Here is an 18,011-nt window from a genome sequence, read left to right as displayed (position 1 = left end):
AACACAAAGAACAGATACTTGGGTAAGGCTCAGGAGAGTAGACGAGGCTAGCCTCCAACATGCCAAGTGAGGAGGAAACCAAACAGATAAATCTGATGACTTTAAATGGAGCAATTTCCATTTCCAAACTCTCCAGATTTATAAAAGTTAGTGCAAAACACAGCGAGCCAAGAATAATGCAACCCAGAGCAAATTGTATTATACATACATCACAACCTATTAGTTGTGCAGCTGATGCAATAATATTGTTTACTGCATTTTCAAAAGACTCACTCTCTCTAATTTCCCCCTTAATCAGTTGATTCAAAGATGGGGACCAAACTTGGGCCTTTTGCTTTGTAAAACTCATGCAACATAAAGACATCAGGGAGGCTGGAGCACTGGCACATTGAAAACTAGTATTAAAGGTAGGCTTGAATAAAAACAGACTTGCAGTAAAGATGTTCCAGAAAATCCTTGCTTCTGTTCCTCACATTCCCATGCTTTTCTCTTGTGCTGGCTGCATAGACTGCTGCAGCATTTTTCACAAGAGTTTAAAGGATCTATCCTTCTGACAACAGCATTACACCACATAACCTAGAACATATTACTCTGTGGCTGTGTTTAACTTAAGCCTGTGCCTTTAAATTCATGCGGTCTGGCTGTAAATAGACACAGCTTTAGATCAGTTACAAATTTATCACGGAACAGGATCTGCGTGGTACCTTCCAGGCTGCTGCACACAGCTTTGCAGGAACACTGACCGACCCGCTCCATCCCAATCTCTTCCTCTCTGGTACTTTTCCCATTGCTATCCTTCCCTCTGTTATTCTCTCCATCTATCCCTGTCTTTCTCACTGTTACTCTCTCCATCTCGATGGAGGAGAAATAGAGGCAGCTTTACTCTGTATCTAACCCCACACTGTACCTGCCCTGGGAGTGTTTGATGGAACAGAGAAGACAAAGATTTACTCTGTAGATAACTCCAGGCTGTGGTTGGCTTGGCAGCATTTGATGGGAGAGTGTAGACAGAGCTTTACTCTATCCCTGGAATTAAGAAGGGTAAGGGGTGATTGCACTGGAGAGGGTGCAGAGGAGATTCACCAGGATGTTACCTGGGATGGAGTATTTCAGCTATGAAGAGAGACTGAAAAGGCTAGGGTTGTTTTCCTTAGAGCAAAGGCGGCTGAGGGGGAGGAGGGGACATGATTGAGTTGTATAAAATTATGAGGGACATTGATAGGTTAGATAGGAAGAAACTTTTTCTCTTAGCGGAGGGGTCAGTAACCAGGGGGGACAGATTTAAGGTAAGGGGCAGGAGGTGGGCTAGAGGGGATTTGAGGACAATTCTTTTCACCCTGAGGGTGGTTGGAGTCTGGAATGCATTGCCTGGGGAGGTGGTGGAGGCGGGAATCATCACAGCATTTAAAAAGTATTTAGATGAGCACTTGAAACACCATAGCATACAAGACTACGGGCAAGTGCTGGAAAATGGGATTCGAAAAGTTAGGTGCTTGATGGCTGGTATGGACACGATGGGCCTGTTTCTGTGCTGCATAACTCTAAGTTAATGGCTGTTTGAGAGCCACAACTGTAACTGTATAGTACCTTTAAGGATATAACTTCACAAGGCATTTCACAGGAGCATTATGAAACAAAATTTAACAATCACATGAGGAAATATTAGGGCAGATGTCCAATAGCTTGATCAAAGAAGTAGGTTTTAAAGGAGCATCTTAAGGGAGGAAAGCAAGGTGGAGAGGCAGAGGGGTTTAGGAAAGGAATTTCAATGCTTAGGGCCCAGGCAGGTAAGGCACAGTCAATGGTGGAGCGATTAAAAATCAAACATGCTCAAGTCGCCAGAAGTGCGTGGGACAAGCTGGATGGGCCAATGGTTCTTTTTTTTTTTGCCCATCACTGTTTTGGATGACGTTCCCATACAATCAATAGCTATTTTTACTCAATGAAATCACAAAAGAAAGTTAGCAGGTTCTCATCCCGGAAATGTACTCCTGAACATTTCTGCCATAAAAGTAAAGTTGCTTATTCATTCAAAAAATATCCCCCCCCACTGTGCAGGAAAATAAGTGCAACCTGGTGTATCCTATAAAAACCATTGTGTGGAACAGCTGCTGGGCTATTCTGGCTTATTTGCAAAAAAATACTAAAAATAAATGGTTATGTAATAATGTTATTGCTAATATGACTAATTTATCTTTGTGTGCATTTACCAGGGCTGTTTGCCAAGAAGAATGTATTCTAGAACTGCGGTCCATCTCAAGAAGTCAATACAGAAGGATCTAGTAATGCTGAACTTGAAAAGCAAGTACAATATAACTGCGAATCCATAGAGACTACAGCCTCAAGACTACCTACTACTTAGCAAAACCCCAGGCTTCATACACACCACTTCCAGATGGTCATTGCCACTCAAGACTGGGCAAAGTGCGAAGATAAGTATTACTTACATCAGTTCTTTTATTTCTCCAAGAAAAATTAAACTTGCATTTAGGTAGCTCCCTTCACACCCCCCAAGACATCCCAAATGCTTCACAGTCAATTAAATACTTTTGAAATCGATAAGCAGTAAGATGACCAGTTAATGTATTAAATTATGTTGTTTGGGGGATAAAATATTGGACAGGACACCAAGGTGTCCTGTTGGTGTTCTTTAATGTATAAAAAAAAAAATCATTCACGTGGTGAGGGTGTATTGGCAAAGCCAGCGGTTATTGCCTATCCCTAACTACTCTCATGAAGGTGGTGGTGAGCCACCTCCTTGCATACAACTGAGTGGCTTGCTGGGCCATTTCAGAGGGCAGCTAAGAATTAGCCACATTTCTGTGGACCTGGAGTCAGATAAAGACCAGATCCAGGTAAAGATAGCAGATTTCCTTCCCTAAAGCACATTAGTTTAAAAGCCCACCTTGTTCACCATGTAGTACAGGACATTTAGTGTCCACCAGTGAGGGAGGGGGAACTACACTTTAGTGTCTCATCAGAAAGACAGCAACTTAGACAGTGCAGCACACCCTCAATACTGCACTGGAGTGTCAGCCTAGATTTTGTGCTCAGTATTATAAGCAGTGGGCTACTGTCTACAAACATTACACAGCTTAAAAAAAAGTTACAAATTTCTTCAATAAGAGTTCAAATTTCAAAATATACACAATTTGACAATATAGAAAGTTTATGGGATTGCATTTTCTGATCCTCCATCATATTGGCAGAAGACCTACAGAACAAAAAGTATTGGTGGAAATTAATGTTGTATGTCTTAGTGTAGGCAAATGTAGCATGGTGGACTCGGGAAGGGTCATGTGTACACCATGTAGGGTTATGTGCTCAAGGCTATTGACTGGGACAAGGACTTGGGCATTATAGTGCACAAGTCATTGAAAGTTCATGACCAATGCCATGGATTTATTGCAAAAGCAAACAGGGTGACTGCCAGGACAATTAAATATTAAGCAAGGAACATTACTCATTCTTTGTACAAGGCCTTAGTCAGGTCACATGCAGAATACAGTGTCCAGGTTTGGTTGTCTCACATCTGAGCTCTGGAAAGGTTTTTGAAGATGATTACTAGATTAATACTTAGTTTCAGGCTCCTTGGTTTCAGGACAGAGGAACTGGGGAATTTTACTTTGAGGAAGTGTAGACTTCAACAGGGCAGAATCGAAAGCTATAACCCAAGAAAAAGCCTCAGACCAGATGGATTTGAGCTAGATAGATTACACAGGACCAGGGGACAGAAGGACGTTCTGTACACTTAGAACTGGGTTAGATGCTAGGAGATAATTCTTTCCACAGCAAGTCCTTGACATCTGCAATAAGTTGCCAGCTGACACAGTGAGTGAATTCACTCAATTCAAACAGGAGCTGGCCAAAGTTCGAAAGTGGCCAAATCTCTACATATAGAAGGCAGGTGGGTCATTGAGTGATGACTCAATAGTCCCCAGAACTTGTTCATCTTTGGGGCTCAGAGAGGATTTTCTTAGTTTATTCCTCATTGGCTGAAGGGTTTTGCTCTGATTTTTTTTTGCCCTTCCTCGAAAACTATGCAGATGTGTGGGTCGGGAAAATCAGGATGGGAGTCACTGTATCTGCAAGTTAAACCATTTCAGCACAGGACAGATTCAATATGGACAATTTTAACTTAAACTACCCACCAATTTCCATTAGTGGAACCCTGATTTTATACATGCCCCGATTTTACTGACTTCAGCGGAGAGTAATATTAAGCGGAGAGTAATATTAAGCAGGGGGTATAAACCAGCACTGATCCTCTGGAATTCCCGCCTGGCAAGTTAGATTAATGCTGGATCAACTAGTCTGTTCCTGCCCTTTTACTATCAATAAACTCCTTGCTTAAAGAATGCATTTTTATAAATCAGGATTTTGATTATATATTTTTGGCTTCTTTTTTTGTTAAAAACACACATTTCAAGCAGCCTTTATAAAGTCATCATCAATATTCATTCTGTCCCCACTGCTTTTCCCCCCTTTTAATTTTTTTTCCCAGCAAACCAATAAATATGCATCAAATATAAATAAGTTGCCTGGGCTTCAAGGGTTGGATTGCGAGGGCTTGGCCACTTCAACAATGCTTTTTGTTTTTATAACATCTCAGCTTGGCTCGGTGATAGCACTCTCACCAGGCGATGGGTTTCAGCTCTGTTCCATAATTGGAGCACATTACCTGTGCTGACACTTCAGGGCAGTACCAAGGAAGTGCTGCATTGTCAAGGCATTTAGTGAAGAAAGAGCAGGGAGTGCCCCCCGGCATTCTGGCCCACATTCCTCCCTCAACAGACACCAGAAAAACAGATTGACTACAAGCAATGTTGACTCTACTCTCTTCAAATTGTATAATGGAAATTTTTGAAGCTCATTTATTCACTGGAACAGACAAGGTCTTAGTTTAACACCCTATCCATAATATTGACATCCCTATGTTTGTAGTTAACAATATTCCATTCAAGAAAATATTTGCTCACATGCTAATATTCTCCAGTTCTTAGAGTGTTTCTTTCAAGCTTCCTCGTTTTTAATATAAATTACTGATACCCTTTTTAAAAACAAAATATCAACTGGGTGTGAAGAGAACAACAAAGCAAATATAAAAATAATGAGAAGTGTCAGGAGGTGGAACCCAGCACCACCCCCCCCCCCCCACCCTGCACAGCCCTCCCCACTCCCCTGACCCCCACCACCCCAGAATGCTGAGCAGGTTGATGGAAGGCCGAGCACAGACTGCTGTCGAGTGGGGGAAGGGACCATAAGGAAAATCTGCTTGTGAAACAAGGTTGTGTATGCTGGGGGAGGGGAAGGGACACAAGCAAAAACAGAAGAAATGCTTTGTAAAATTTCCTTCTCTGCTCCGACACTTTCAGCTCAAAGCAGACAGTGGACTTCTGAACAATACTGGCGTGGGGGAGGGGGGGGGGGGGTGTGGAGAAAAAGAGGGGCAGCAGGAGGAGTTAGAAAGCAGAAGGGGGGGTGTCGTGATATTTCATCATCTGCTGAGAAAAATTATGTAGACTAATTACTTACAATTTCTTGCTGCAAAGGAGGAATTTTGTTTGCAAAAAGGGGAAAGAAAAGCACAAAAGATTTCTTATTCAGTCATCGATCTCAGGATTGCAGAGCGTTAAAGCCAAGTCTGAGTTATGTAGACTTTGGGCTGGTTGCCTGGATTTCTTTGGAAAGAAATTGGCTGGCAAAAAGAAAGAAAGATCGAGAGGATGATGAAGCACCGACAATCATATGGACACAAGTACTCCCCCACAGAGCATCAATACAGTATTCAGAGTCACAGCAGTCTACAGTGGGGCTTCAATCAACCCTCCTGACTCTGAAGTGGGAATACTACCAATACGCCGGTGATCACTGTCCGAATGAGTGCGTGTATCCTGCTCAATGTCAACCCAGTATTTAGAAGCCATATTCTAGTATCGACTCACCAGGACTGCTAGAGTGGCCCTTGAGCCCTTCAACTTCTGACTTAGAGATGGGAAGGCTACCACCAAACCAAAGGCTCACTCCCAATACATGCTGAATCTGCTGACCTTCCATGGTTGCACGCTGAAGATGGTTTCAAGTTGCATAGACCATCCAACCACTGATTGTTTGAAATAGATACACATACCAACCCTTGATTTGCGCGCTCAGTTTTATCATGTAAAAGCGGAGTTGAACAGTTTATCCTACAGGACTGTCAGCTAATACTGGCCCTCAAACACAAGGCCAGGGTGGCAGAAAGCTCGCATCTCATATTAAAGGCCGGCTACCTGACCCAAACCCGACGACACGTGTCGGGCTCGGGTCAGGTCGCACTTTCAGGTCCGGCATTCGGGGCCGGGTCGGGTCAGACGTGCTCTATCACAACCTCAGGCAAGTGGCTACAATGTTTATATACTTTTTGGGCTTGAAAAGGTGGTTTTGTTAGTTATTTTAAGCTTGTGCAGATAAGCAACAAAGTGAAAAACGGAAGGTAGGTTAACTGATGGCTGGGTAGGGCGAGGGAAAAAAAAAATGGAAGGATTCAGGCCGGCTCAGGCTTGGGCTGGATGTGATTCTGTCGGGCTCAGGTCAGGTCTCATTTGCAAACCCGAGCTGGCCTTCATCTTATACTTGGTTTGACCTCCCAAGTGGGTATCAGATTTGCACCTTTTACTGAATCCAGTGTTGAGTTGGAATAGTAATTGTACCAGACCCAAGAAGTTTGCCAGGATTCTGAACGGACCTTAATCCACCTCAGCTCCTGTTGCAAGACCAGAAACAAACAGTTTGATGTGCTCAGCACTAAACCAGCATCTGGGCTCCATTCCGGAATCTCTCATACCTAAGGAATGTAGTCACCATCTCCCATCCAATCTTGCACACCTATAGTTGGCTTAGACCCCATGCAGCAGTTCCTTCTCTGCCTATAAGTCAGTGGAGGGAGGAATAGGTGCAGAAATAAGTAACAGTTGAAACAGATGAAAACTATTGTGGATGGACAGCAGTAAGTTTTTATGACATGCAACACAATGAAATTCCAGATAAACAGCAAGGAATGGAAATGGAAAAATACAGATGTTTTGATCATTCATTATTGAGGCAATTCCACAATACTATGTTTCTAGCAGGGAAGCTATAGTCACAGGAAGATAAAAAAAAGACTTGCATTTACATAGCACCTTTCACAGCATGGCATCCCAAAGTGCTTTACAGCCAATGAAGTACTTTTGAAGTCAAGTCACTGTTGTAATGTAGGAAATGCAGCAGTGCATTTGCACACAGCAAGGTCCCACAAACAGCAATGTGGGAATGACCAGATCATCTGTTTTTTGTGATGTTGATGGAGACATAAATATTGGCCAGGAGATCAGGGAGAACTCCCCTGCTCTTCTTTGCAATAGTTCCATAGGATCTTTCATGTCCTCCAGAGAAGCTATGTATATGCAATTATCTGCAATCTTGAACACATTACCACTGTCAAGGGCCTCAAGATTGTCTATTAGTTTCATACAACACAAACCCTTTGCACATTCATATGAAATTCCTTGGTCCAATATTTTAGCAGGCATTATTTCAATTAATTCAATTGTATTACTGATCTTCTGCAAGGTAACAAATGCAAACCCGCTATTCATGAAAGGAGGGAGAAAGAAAACAAGAGAAGTAGAGGCTAATTAGTCTCACATCAGTAGTAGGAAAAAGCGAGAATCTATTAGGTACGTGGTAGCAATGATTTTAAAAAGTCATGGTTAGGCAGTAGTTACAAAACTGTTCGGCAAACCTTTCAAGATTTTTGGAGGTTGCAACTGGAAGGATAGATAAGGGGCAACTGGTGAATGTCATCTAATTGGATTTTCAAAAGGCATTCAATAAGGTTGTTACGTAAGATTAGGGTTCATAGGGTTGGGGGGAAATCTATTAGCATGGATTGAGGATCGGCTAACAGACAAAAGTAGTGAGTAGGAACAGTTTGAAGAACTGGATGGTTGTATTAAGTGAGGTGCCGCAAGAATCAGTGCTGAGGCCTTGGTTATTTAAAATCTATATCAATGACTTAGATGAAGGGACTGAGTGTAATATCCAAGTTTTTTGATGATGCAAAGCTAGGTAGGAAAGTAAGCTGTGAGGAGAACGCAAAGAGGCTGTAAAGAGATATCAAGTTAAGTGACTGAGAAATGTGGTGGCAGATGCAGCATAATATGGGGTAATGTGTAATTATCTACTTTGGTAGGAAGAATCGAAAAGCAAAATATTTATTTAAACGACAAGATGTGGTATTGAGGGATTTGGCGTCCTTGTACACAAAATCACAAACAGTTAACTGGTAGGCACAGCAAACGATATGTAAGCCTTTTTTTGCAAGGGGGTTGGAGTGTTAGAGTAAGGAAGTCTTGAAAATTATATAAGGCTTAGAGATTGAACCTGTACTGTGTACCCTTTTGGTCTCCTTACCTAAGGAAGACTATACTTGCCTTAGAAGGGATGCAACAAAGGTTCACTATATTCTTACCTGGAATCAGAGAGTTGTCCTATGAAGAGAGATAGAGTAAAATGGATGTACATTCTCTGGAGTTTAGGAAAATGAGAAGTGATCACACTGAAACAGGTAAAATTCTTAGGAGGACTTGACAGGGTAGATGCTCAGAGGCTGTCTCCTTTGGCTGGATAGTCTCGAACTAGGTGTAGTCTCAGGAGGAAAAGGGCTTGTCCATTTAGGACTAAGATTAGGAGAAATTTCTTCACTCAAAGGGCTGTGAATCTTTGGAATTCTCTGACCATCCACAGCCTTCTGGGCTAGTCATTGAATATATTTAAGACTTAGACTGATAGATTTCCACAAATCAAGGGATAGGGAAGGCAAATTAAAATCTGCTATGGTCTAAGTGAATGGCAGAGCAAGCTCAAGGGGCCATGTGGCCTACTCCTGCTCCTATTTCTTACATTCGCATGAGATTAAGCAGATTTTATACCCTTCTCCTAGGCATTTGCAACAAACCTTGCCTTTCCAAATAGGTTGACAATCAAGTGAAAGAAATATGTTCAGAAACTAAAATAAATCAAGGCAAAGTAGTGAGGTTGTTCCCAAAATTTAATCTGCTTTTAAAAGGAAGCCTATGTAAGAAGACACTGCAGCAAAGTTCATGATGCATAAGCTAGGAAAATCCATTAATTTGCTAGCCAAATCACAACTTCATCACAGATAGGTTGCAGTTCTTGTAAAATTAGGAAATCGCGATATTGCGAATGGGACATTAAACCCAGCTCTGTCTGCCCTCTCAGGTGGATGTAAAAGATCCCAGGGCAGGGGAGTTCTCCCTGGTGTTCTGGCAAATATTTATCCTTCAACCAACAGCACTAAAACAGATTGCCTGGTCATCACATTGCTACTCGTGGGAGCTTGCATTGTGCAAAAGCGGCTGCCACAATTCCTACATTACAACAGCTACTATACAAAAGCACTTCATTGGCTGTAAAACTGCTTTGCGACATCCTCAGGTTGTGAAAGGGACTGGCTAAATGCAAGTTCAGCATACTCAAGGTGAATTAATTTCCAGCAAGGCTTTCAGACAGCAATCAGGAGCTGGAAATATGGTCAGTTACATCCTGCCCAGTGCAGGGACACAAACGTCCTGATTGCCACCAAAGCGGAGACGACTAACTCAGCAGTGAAGGAGTGACCTCCCCGATCTCCAAGATTCAGCTATTTACCATCTTAACCAGCCAATGCTCTACCTGCCATGGGAATTCCTGATGCGAGAAATGGAACCCATCACTGACATCCTTCATGATGACGACGGTCAAATTCACAGCAAAAAGAAATTGATGCTGTACTTTTACTCAAGTCTTGGTGTGCCGTTTTGAGAAGTGATGTTGCAGAACTCAGCACCAGATCTTGGAGTTTCTGAAAAAAAGCAGTGTCCTGTATTGGACACTGACATCACTTCATGAAACAATAGCAGCTGTCATCAACAGAGGGGGTGGGGGGGGGAAAAGGTGGAATAATGGAGCCATTATGGTGGAACCAAGAGTTCTTCCTAACAGACAGAGCCAAAAAATTTAATCAGCTGCAGCTGGAATCAATTTGCACTGCAGGGGCTGAAATTGTACACTCTTCTGATGATATTTAATCTTTTTAAAAACAAACTATGTTAGTCATCATTTGGCTACAATGCATTGAAAATGAGGTTGTACTGAAGCAATTGTGTAATGTTGTTAGTAATATCCTCCAACCTGGCACAAGTCCACAATGTTATCTCAGTGCAAGCTGCAGAGAGGCAGAACAGACAACGGAATTACATCAAGTGAAATACCTTCCAAGCATCTCCCCATTTTACTTGCATTCTCCAATGGACCTAGATCAAGTTGTCCAAACTACACTGTTCTGGTCAGATCATAAAAGATCCAGTCCAGGGATTCATGCAAAATGGCAGCAGACTCCCTTGCTAAACACGTGATCCGCTTTCTATTCAGCTGGAACCGAAGTGACAATAAAAAACATTCTAAGACAAATTTGCAGGGGTATAGGGAAAGAGCAGGGGAGTGGAACGAATTTGACAGCTCTTCAAACAGCCAGCACACAGTGGGCTGAATGGCCTCCTTGCTGAATGATTCCATTATTCTCTGAAGTTAGTCCACCCTTCGTCGTTTACATGAGTAGTTATTATAACTGATGAGATGTGGCCACCTGCAGTTTTGACAAACTTACTTTTGGGATGTCATTTGTGGCCACAGTGGTCAGGTCAGAGGTCACTCAGTGCTTTAAGTTTTCATAACCCGCTGCTCTTTGATGTTCAATTCCTTCCTTGGCCTCTCAGCTTCATACCTCTGTGACCTCTTTGAGCCCTAGCGAACTCTACATTCCTCCAATTCTGGCCTCTTGTGCACCCAAATCCCCTTGGCCACCATTGGCTATCCAGGTCCCAAGCTCCATTTCCTTCCCAAAATCTCAGTGCATCTCTCCTCTTTTAAAATGCTCCTTAGACCAAAATCAGCTGGGCTAAAGCCTCCTTCTTCAGCTCTGTCAATTTTTGTCTGATTGCACTCATTTCTTTGCAATGCATTACTAAATTAAAGGCAAATTGCTGTGTGAACTTCACTTATAGTTTTAAGGATCCAAACAGCTTTCCCAGGGTTGTCTTCTACTTTTAAAACAGAGAATTTGGCACCAGCTCCCAAGCCTTAATACAAGAATTACATTCTGTTCTGATGCTAGCTGTTTATTCCAAGACAGTGATGAGTATAATTATCATGTGAAGTCAGGAATCTCAAATACCAAGGAGTGGGTGGCTAGATTTCCATTTGGAAAACTCAGGATCCAGTCCCAGATGCAACATACCTTAACCAGGCTTCCTTCTGGGACAGATGCTCAGCTACATTATGGAGATGGGAACGCTCCAAATGATAAAAGGACAACTTTATTTTTATTAAAAGCAAAATACTGCGGATGCTGGAAATCTGAAACAAAAACAAGAAATGCTGGATTCACTCAGCAGGTCTGGCAGCATCTGTGGAAAGAGAAGCAGAGTTAACGTTTCGGGTCAGTGACCCTTCTTCGGAACTGTTCCGAAGAAGGGTCACTGACCCGAAACGTTAACTCTGCTTCTCTTTCCACAGATGCTGCCAGACCTGCTGAGTGAATCCAGCATTTCTTGACTTTATTTTTATTGTTCATTCACAGGATGTGGGCACCACTGGCAAAGCAAACACTTACTGCCCATCCCCAACTGCCCTTGAGAAGGTGGTGAGCCACCTTCTTAAACCACTGCAGTCTGTGTGGTACAGGTGCTCCCGCAGTGCTGTTAGGGAGGGAGTTCCAGGATTTTGACTCAGTGATGAAGGAGAAATGGCAATACATGGCTTGTGTCTTGGAGGGGAACTTGTAGATGGTGGTTTTCCCATGTGCCTGCTGCCCTTGTTCTTCTCGGTGGTAAAGGTTGCAGCTTCGGAAAATGCTGTCAAAGAAGCTTTGGAGAGTTGCTGCAGTGCATCTTGTAGATGGTTGACACTTGAGCCATGGTGTGCTAACTCGATTCCGCCCTCAGCCCACCCCCAAGCTGTGGATAGAACCTTCTGTCATCCAGTACAGACCAACATGTCATTGGCTACAGTCCGGAAAATTCTAGACTCATAATCCAAACCAAAAGTAATAAACTGCAACTGGAAAGGCTGAAAGCAGGGAAAAAGATATTGGGGGAAAAATAGCTGTAAATGTCCAATTTATTATAACTGCACTATACTGCGTGTGTACAGCAATCTCCACAATCACTGATTTGTGGATGTATTTTACAGATTACATCCTAGCTCATAATATGTGCAGCAGTTCGTTGTATGGAATCTATACAGTGTGGGGGGGGGGGGGGGAAGGGGAGGAGGAGGGGGGGAGAAAGGAAGGCAGAGAAAGGGGGGGGAGGGGGGGGAGAAAGGGAGGCAGAGAAGGGGGGGGGGAGGGGGGGGGGGAGAAAGGGAGGCAGAGAAAGGGAGGCAGAGAAAGGGAGGCAGAGAAGGGGGGGGGGGAGGGGGGGGAGGGGGGGGAGAAAGGGAGGCAGAGAAGGGGGGGGGGAGGGGGGGGGAGAAAGGGAGGCAGAGAAGGGGGGGGGGAGGGGGGGGGAGAAAGGGAGGCAGAGAAGGGGGGGGGGAGAAAGGGAGGCAGAGAAGGGGGGGGGGAGAAAGGGAGGCAGAGAAGGGGGGGGGGGAGAAAGGGAGGCAGAGAAGGGGGGGGGGGAGAAAGGGAGGCAGAGAAGGGGGGGGGAGAAAGGGAGGCAGAGAAGGGGGGGGGGGAGAAAGGGAGGCAGAGAAGGGGGGGGGGGGAGAAAAGGAGGCAGAGAAGGGGGGGGGGAAAAGGAGGCAGAGAAGGGGGGGAGAAAAGGAGGCAGAGAAGGGGGGGGGGGAGAAAAGGAGGCAGAGAAGGGGGGGGGGGGAGAAAAGGAGGCAGAGAAGGGGGGGGGGGAGAAAAGGAGGCAGAGAAGGGGGGGGGGGGAGGAAAGGAGGCAGAGAAGGGGGGGGGGGGGAGAAAAGGAGGCAGAGAAGGGGGGGGGGGGGAGAAAAGGAGGCAGAGAAGGGGGGGGGAGAAAAGGAGGCAGAGAAGGGGGGGGGGAGAAAAGGAGGCAGAGAAGGGGGGGGGGAGAAAAGGAGGCAGAGAAGGGGGGGGGGGGGGAGAAAAGGAGGCAGAGAAGGGGGGGGGGGGAGAAAAGGAGGCAGAGAAGGGGGGGGGGGGGAGAAAAGGAGGCAGAGAAGGGGGGGGGGGAGAAAAGGAGGCAGAGAAGGGGGGGGGAGAAAAGGAGGCAGAGAAGGGGGGGGGGGAGAAAAGGAGGCAGAGAAGGGGGGGGGAGAAAAGGAGGCAGAGAAGGCAGAGATGAGGGGGGGGGGGAGGAGGAGGAGGAGGAGAGAAGGCAGAGATTGGGAGGGGGGGGGAGGAGGAGGAGAGAAGGCAGAGATTGGGAGGGGGGGGGAGGAGGAGGAGAGAAGGCAGAGATTGGGAGGTGGGGGGGGGGGGAGGAGGAGAGAAGGCAGAGATTGGGAGGGGGGGGTGAGAAGGCAGAGATTGGGGGGGGGGGTGCAGTAGGGGAGATAAAACATCTGCTGTCATAATACTGATAGTGAAAGGCTGTTAAGACTTGAACCCAATTTGAAAGCTGAGGTTTGTGGAGAAAAAAGGACCAACAGGATCACCTTCTTCACAGAAGTCCAGGTTGAAAGCAGTTGGAAGAAGTGAGCGAAGAGGACATTGACTGATTAGGAATGGGAGATCCAACCATTGCAACTGGGAGGCGTTTGGCACTTCTAACTGAAAAGATATCACTTCAAATGTGGACTGTGTAACAAATGTGGTGAGGTGTTTTCAAGTGTTTTAATAAGTAATGCCTCTCTCTGCAATTTAGTTTATCAGCTGCTTACAAAGTACTGTTTAATTAGTGTTGATTGTTAGTTTAGCTGTTGCAGTACAAGTCTTAAAATGCAAAATCTTGAGCAATTCTTTAAATTGGTCTGAGGTAAAGGCCTGCTCGGGTCTACAAGGACTTCAGATTTACGCTCCCACCTTTTGAACTACTCAAATTGGCAGTTTCCTATGAGCTGCGGATACGCCTAGGCAACACGCCATAACCATTATCCAACACAATAGCTTGTCGCCATAGCAAACCCAATAAGTTACTCTCACAACCCCAATCAGAAGGGAACGGAAGGGAAAAAGGAAATGAGAATACCCAAGTTGGTGTAGATGAATACTTTAGCATCACTGAGATTTTAGACAGGAGAAAATCCCATGATTTCTGCTACAATGGTCCTATGTTGAAAGGATCATGGTGGTAGCAGCTGGATGAGTAAGCACCTTTCACTACACCCAGCAGTCCAATTTAATGGTTTCCTATTGCCAGCGTTCTAAACCGCAGTAGAAAACATAATGCTTTGCACTGTACTCATCGTTAGACTACTTCCTTTTTAAAAATATTTGAGGACTCGCGTTTAAAAATTGCAGAAATTGATTCATTTGAAGGACTGAAGAGATGCTGGACTTTGTGTGGGGGGGGGGGGGGCGCGGGGGGGGGGGGTTTATACACTGGAAGGACTTGAGATTTTGTTTAAAAACAAGACATGTTACATCCAGTAAGGGTTTAAGCTAAGTAGACAGTAGGAGCATTGATGACTAGGAAGGAGTTGTTGGCAGGTAAAATGACATGTCAAGATTTATGGTGGTCAAGAGTTGGTTTCATTTTGGATGTTGTTTTTGAGTTAGTTGGAGGTAAGCTTACTAAGAGAGAGGCCACCAGCTCATCCTTTTTCCACCTCTGAGAAACCCTGAGAATCCAGTGTGCTAGCTGAAACCCCTGATGCCACCTTTCTCCTGAAAAGCTTGCCAGACTAATCCTCAATGTCACCTGAAGAGAACTGCTCCTAAAAGATTCCAGTGAAGTCGTCTATACGTATTTGGGATGCCAGAATAAAAGGGACAACTGATATCATTCTATATCTTATCCTTTTCCTTCAAGAATTAACAAGTATTTGTCCAAAGTATTTTTTTGTAAAGAGATCTCTGCAGAGAAAATTTTTCTCTTGAACCAGTGTGCGTGCGCATATTTGTTGGATTAATTTAGAAGGGAACTTCCATATTTCAAGTTTCATTGTTAATAAGCTTCGCATCTTTATTGAATAAGTCTTGTTTTATAATCAATAAAAAGTTTTGTTTATTATGTAAACCTGGTTGGCGGAGAAGTGGAACTAGAGAAAGACAGCGCAGCCCTCCAGCCTCGACCATCATGTCAAACATGCTGAGCAAGGAGGAATAAGAACAGGTACAGATATCAATCCAAGAATAGCAAACTGTAAATCCAGAACACGCCATAACATCACAAAAAGAGACTGCAGTAAACCCAGCAGCATGTCTTTGAAACCAAGATTTTAAAAAAAAACTTGAAGCCATTCCTGGTCGTTTGTTTTTGATTACGAAACAGATTGAGGTTTCTAACCCATATTATTTATTTATACATTGCCATATCAAATACATTATATTTATGTACTCCTACCAAATGCAAACTTACTGCCAGTCATCTACATGCTACGAAGTTGTTACGAAGTACATTTCGCAAATTGGTACAAATGGACAAGAAAAACTGTACTTAAATCAATGCTTTAAATGCATCAATCAACACCTCAAATGATCCCATCACTGACCATAGAGGCTTTCAGCACAGAAGGATTTAATTTGGTTCTCGTGCTGTGAATCATGTTCTCTGAACCATAACCCCTTGTTAGCTCCTTCAGCCAACTACTGCTATGGTTTTTATAAATAGCACCTGCATTGACATCTGGCCTTATTATACCAAAATACTTCAAAAGCATTTGACAGTGAATTACTTTGGAAGCGCATTGCAAACACAATAACCATTCAATGCCATTGCCTTCGAGGCATCAATAAGGTAAATGACCAGTTTTCCTTTTTTTGTTATTGTTTGGGTGAGGAATAGTCTTGTTTGACACTTTAGGATCTTAATTTTAAAAAATTCCACAGGAAGGATTTGGAAGGAGAGTTACTTATAAAACGTTGTCCTTTAAAGCACAGTGTATTCACATAATTTCAAAGACCTGTTGTTAAAAACTTATATGTAGTCAAGATGCTAAGGAGCAAGCTTTGATGTTAGTTTCCAAACCACTCTATAATAAGCAATTTGTTAACTTGTCTCAGCAATTATTAGATCTCTCACACCCATTGTGTTGGAAAGACTTTGATCCATTTTGACCATGAATAAAGGAAGATAAACAGAGACTCATACGTACATACAAATTAGAGCTTTTGTGCAATCTTGGAGGTTGAAAATGCCAGAAGAACGTTAGAAAGTGTCTTAAGACCACTGATGTGGAAAAGTGAGGCAAGTTCTTCATTTTGTACTATTATACGAAGGTAAGTTGTGATGATTGAATTGTGAGTTTGCTCATTACTGCTGTTATGTATATTAACCTCACTGTGAAATAAAGCAGCTTATAGATTCAAATAAAGACCTAGGCCAGAATTCTTCGCTAGTCGGACGGGAACCATTCACCGACCGAAAATTCGGTGGTGTTTCTGCTTCGGCTGGGTCTGGGGATCCAGTTCGGATTTTACGGTCCCCAGGCCCTTAATTGGTCTTAGGTGGGACTTGCACCTCATTAGGCAGGACTTCCTGCCTCAATGGAGCTGCCGGCCACTCTTAGTCCCAGCAGCACCACCAGGAGCGGTGACCACTGCTGGGACTGCAACCCCGTTTCAAAAGGAAGAGGAAGGACGGCCCCAGGAAAAGGTAGGTTTTTGGGGCCTTTCTGGCGGTGATCAGTTGGGCCCTGGCGAGGCAAGGGGTGGCAAAATCAGGCGGCCCACCACCACCCCCCCCCCCCCCAAGGCAGCCCACCTGCCAAAGGTAAAATCCCCGTGGAGGGCAGAGGCCCTTAAGTGGCCGTTAATTGGCCACTTAAGGGTCTTGCTCAGCCGGGGGGGGGGGGGGGCCGTTTCCCGCTGCTCCACGTAAAATGGCGGAGGCAGGTGCCGGTGGTCGGTAGGGCCCCCCACACCACCACCACCACCACCACCAACTCCCCCCCCCCCCCAGCTTCCCATTCCGTTTTACACCTGCACCGTCTCCCACCCAGCCACCAGCCTGCTCTTTGGGGAGGTGTAAAATTCTGGCCCTGGTCTCGAAATCTTGCTCAGTCTGCCTTTGGAGAGATATAAAGCACCATATATGAAAGGCACAAATATCTGGTTCTTGTCATAAGGAGATACTATTGTTAAACCACTGATTATGCCATCCTAGGGCAGTACGTGTCAACTCCCACTCACTGAGTGCAAGACATTTCAACCACTGAGGCAATCGAATGATACTACTGAACCTAAAAAGGCAGAACTGAAATGGTAAAACAACTTCCTAATATAAATAATATGCTATAAATTATTTCACCAAAGTCATATAGCATTTCAGTATCTTCAATAGGTAATTTCTTGAATTTCTCATACAAGCTTTCATTTCACAAGATCATCTGCTGTCTTAGCAAAGATTGCAGTTATTTGAAGCTCACTGGAAAACAAACAACTTAACAGAAATTCTCGCCACTAGAATGGGCTTCAGCTGATCTCATCAAAAGCTAGATTATAAATCAGATGTTTCTTCTGCATACGGAAGTAGATTTCCTGATAGAGAGCTCCTTTTTAAATTCCTTCTACAGCAGCCTATTGAAGTTGGACTCCCACTCTACTGGGTCACCAGGTTGCATGCTGACCTCCACATGACACTCAAACTAGTCCGTCTTCATTGAGAAAGTTTCAGTGACTCGAGCTTGGTAACTGGATGCTGCTCAGAGCTAGAGCCATTGGGGAGGAAAAAAAGGACCAAACCTCCCTTACCGAAAAAAACCTCCCTCGTGAGGTGTGATTCGATTCTGGAGTGTCCTTCCCTTGTGGTTGAAGGAGACATATCAGTAAGGGTGTCATAAGAACATAGGGGCAGGAGGAGGCCATTCAGCCAGATCTACCATTCAATTAGATCATGGTTGATCTATATCTT

At 44.2% G+C, this 18,011-nt stretch overlaps 1 protein-coding gene across 8 annotated transcripts in view; it reads right to left on the bottom strand.

Annotated features, from left to right (window-relative positions):
- The window catches only part of cd276 (CD276 molecule), a 344,803-nt gene that overhangs the window by 301,107 nt on the left and 25,685 nt on the right, over positions 1-18,011 (bottom strand). Inside the window, exon 1 of one of the 8 annotated variants that reach the window (XM_068015427.1) lies at positions 5,536-5,604. The exons of the other annotated variants lie outside the window; for them this stretch is intronic. The gene's annotated coding sequence lies outside the window, so the exon portion shown is untranslated. Of the gene's footprint in view, positions 1-5,535; positions 5,605-18,011 lie in introns of those variants that run through there. 8 annotated transcript variants of the gene reach the window in all.

The sequence above is a fragment of the Heterodontus francisci genome, chromosome 35 (assembly GCF_036365525.1).
Source record: "Heterodontus francisci isolate sHetFra1 chromosome 35, sHetFra1.hap1, whole genome shotgun sequence".
In the NCBI taxonomy this organism is placed as follows: domain Eukaryota; kingdom Metazoa; phylum Chordata; class Chondrichthyes; order Heterodontiformes; family Heterodontidae; genus Heterodontus; species Heterodontus francisci.
Note: the sequence above shows the minus strand (reverse complement) of the source record. Positions and strands in the feature narration are given on the sequence as shown.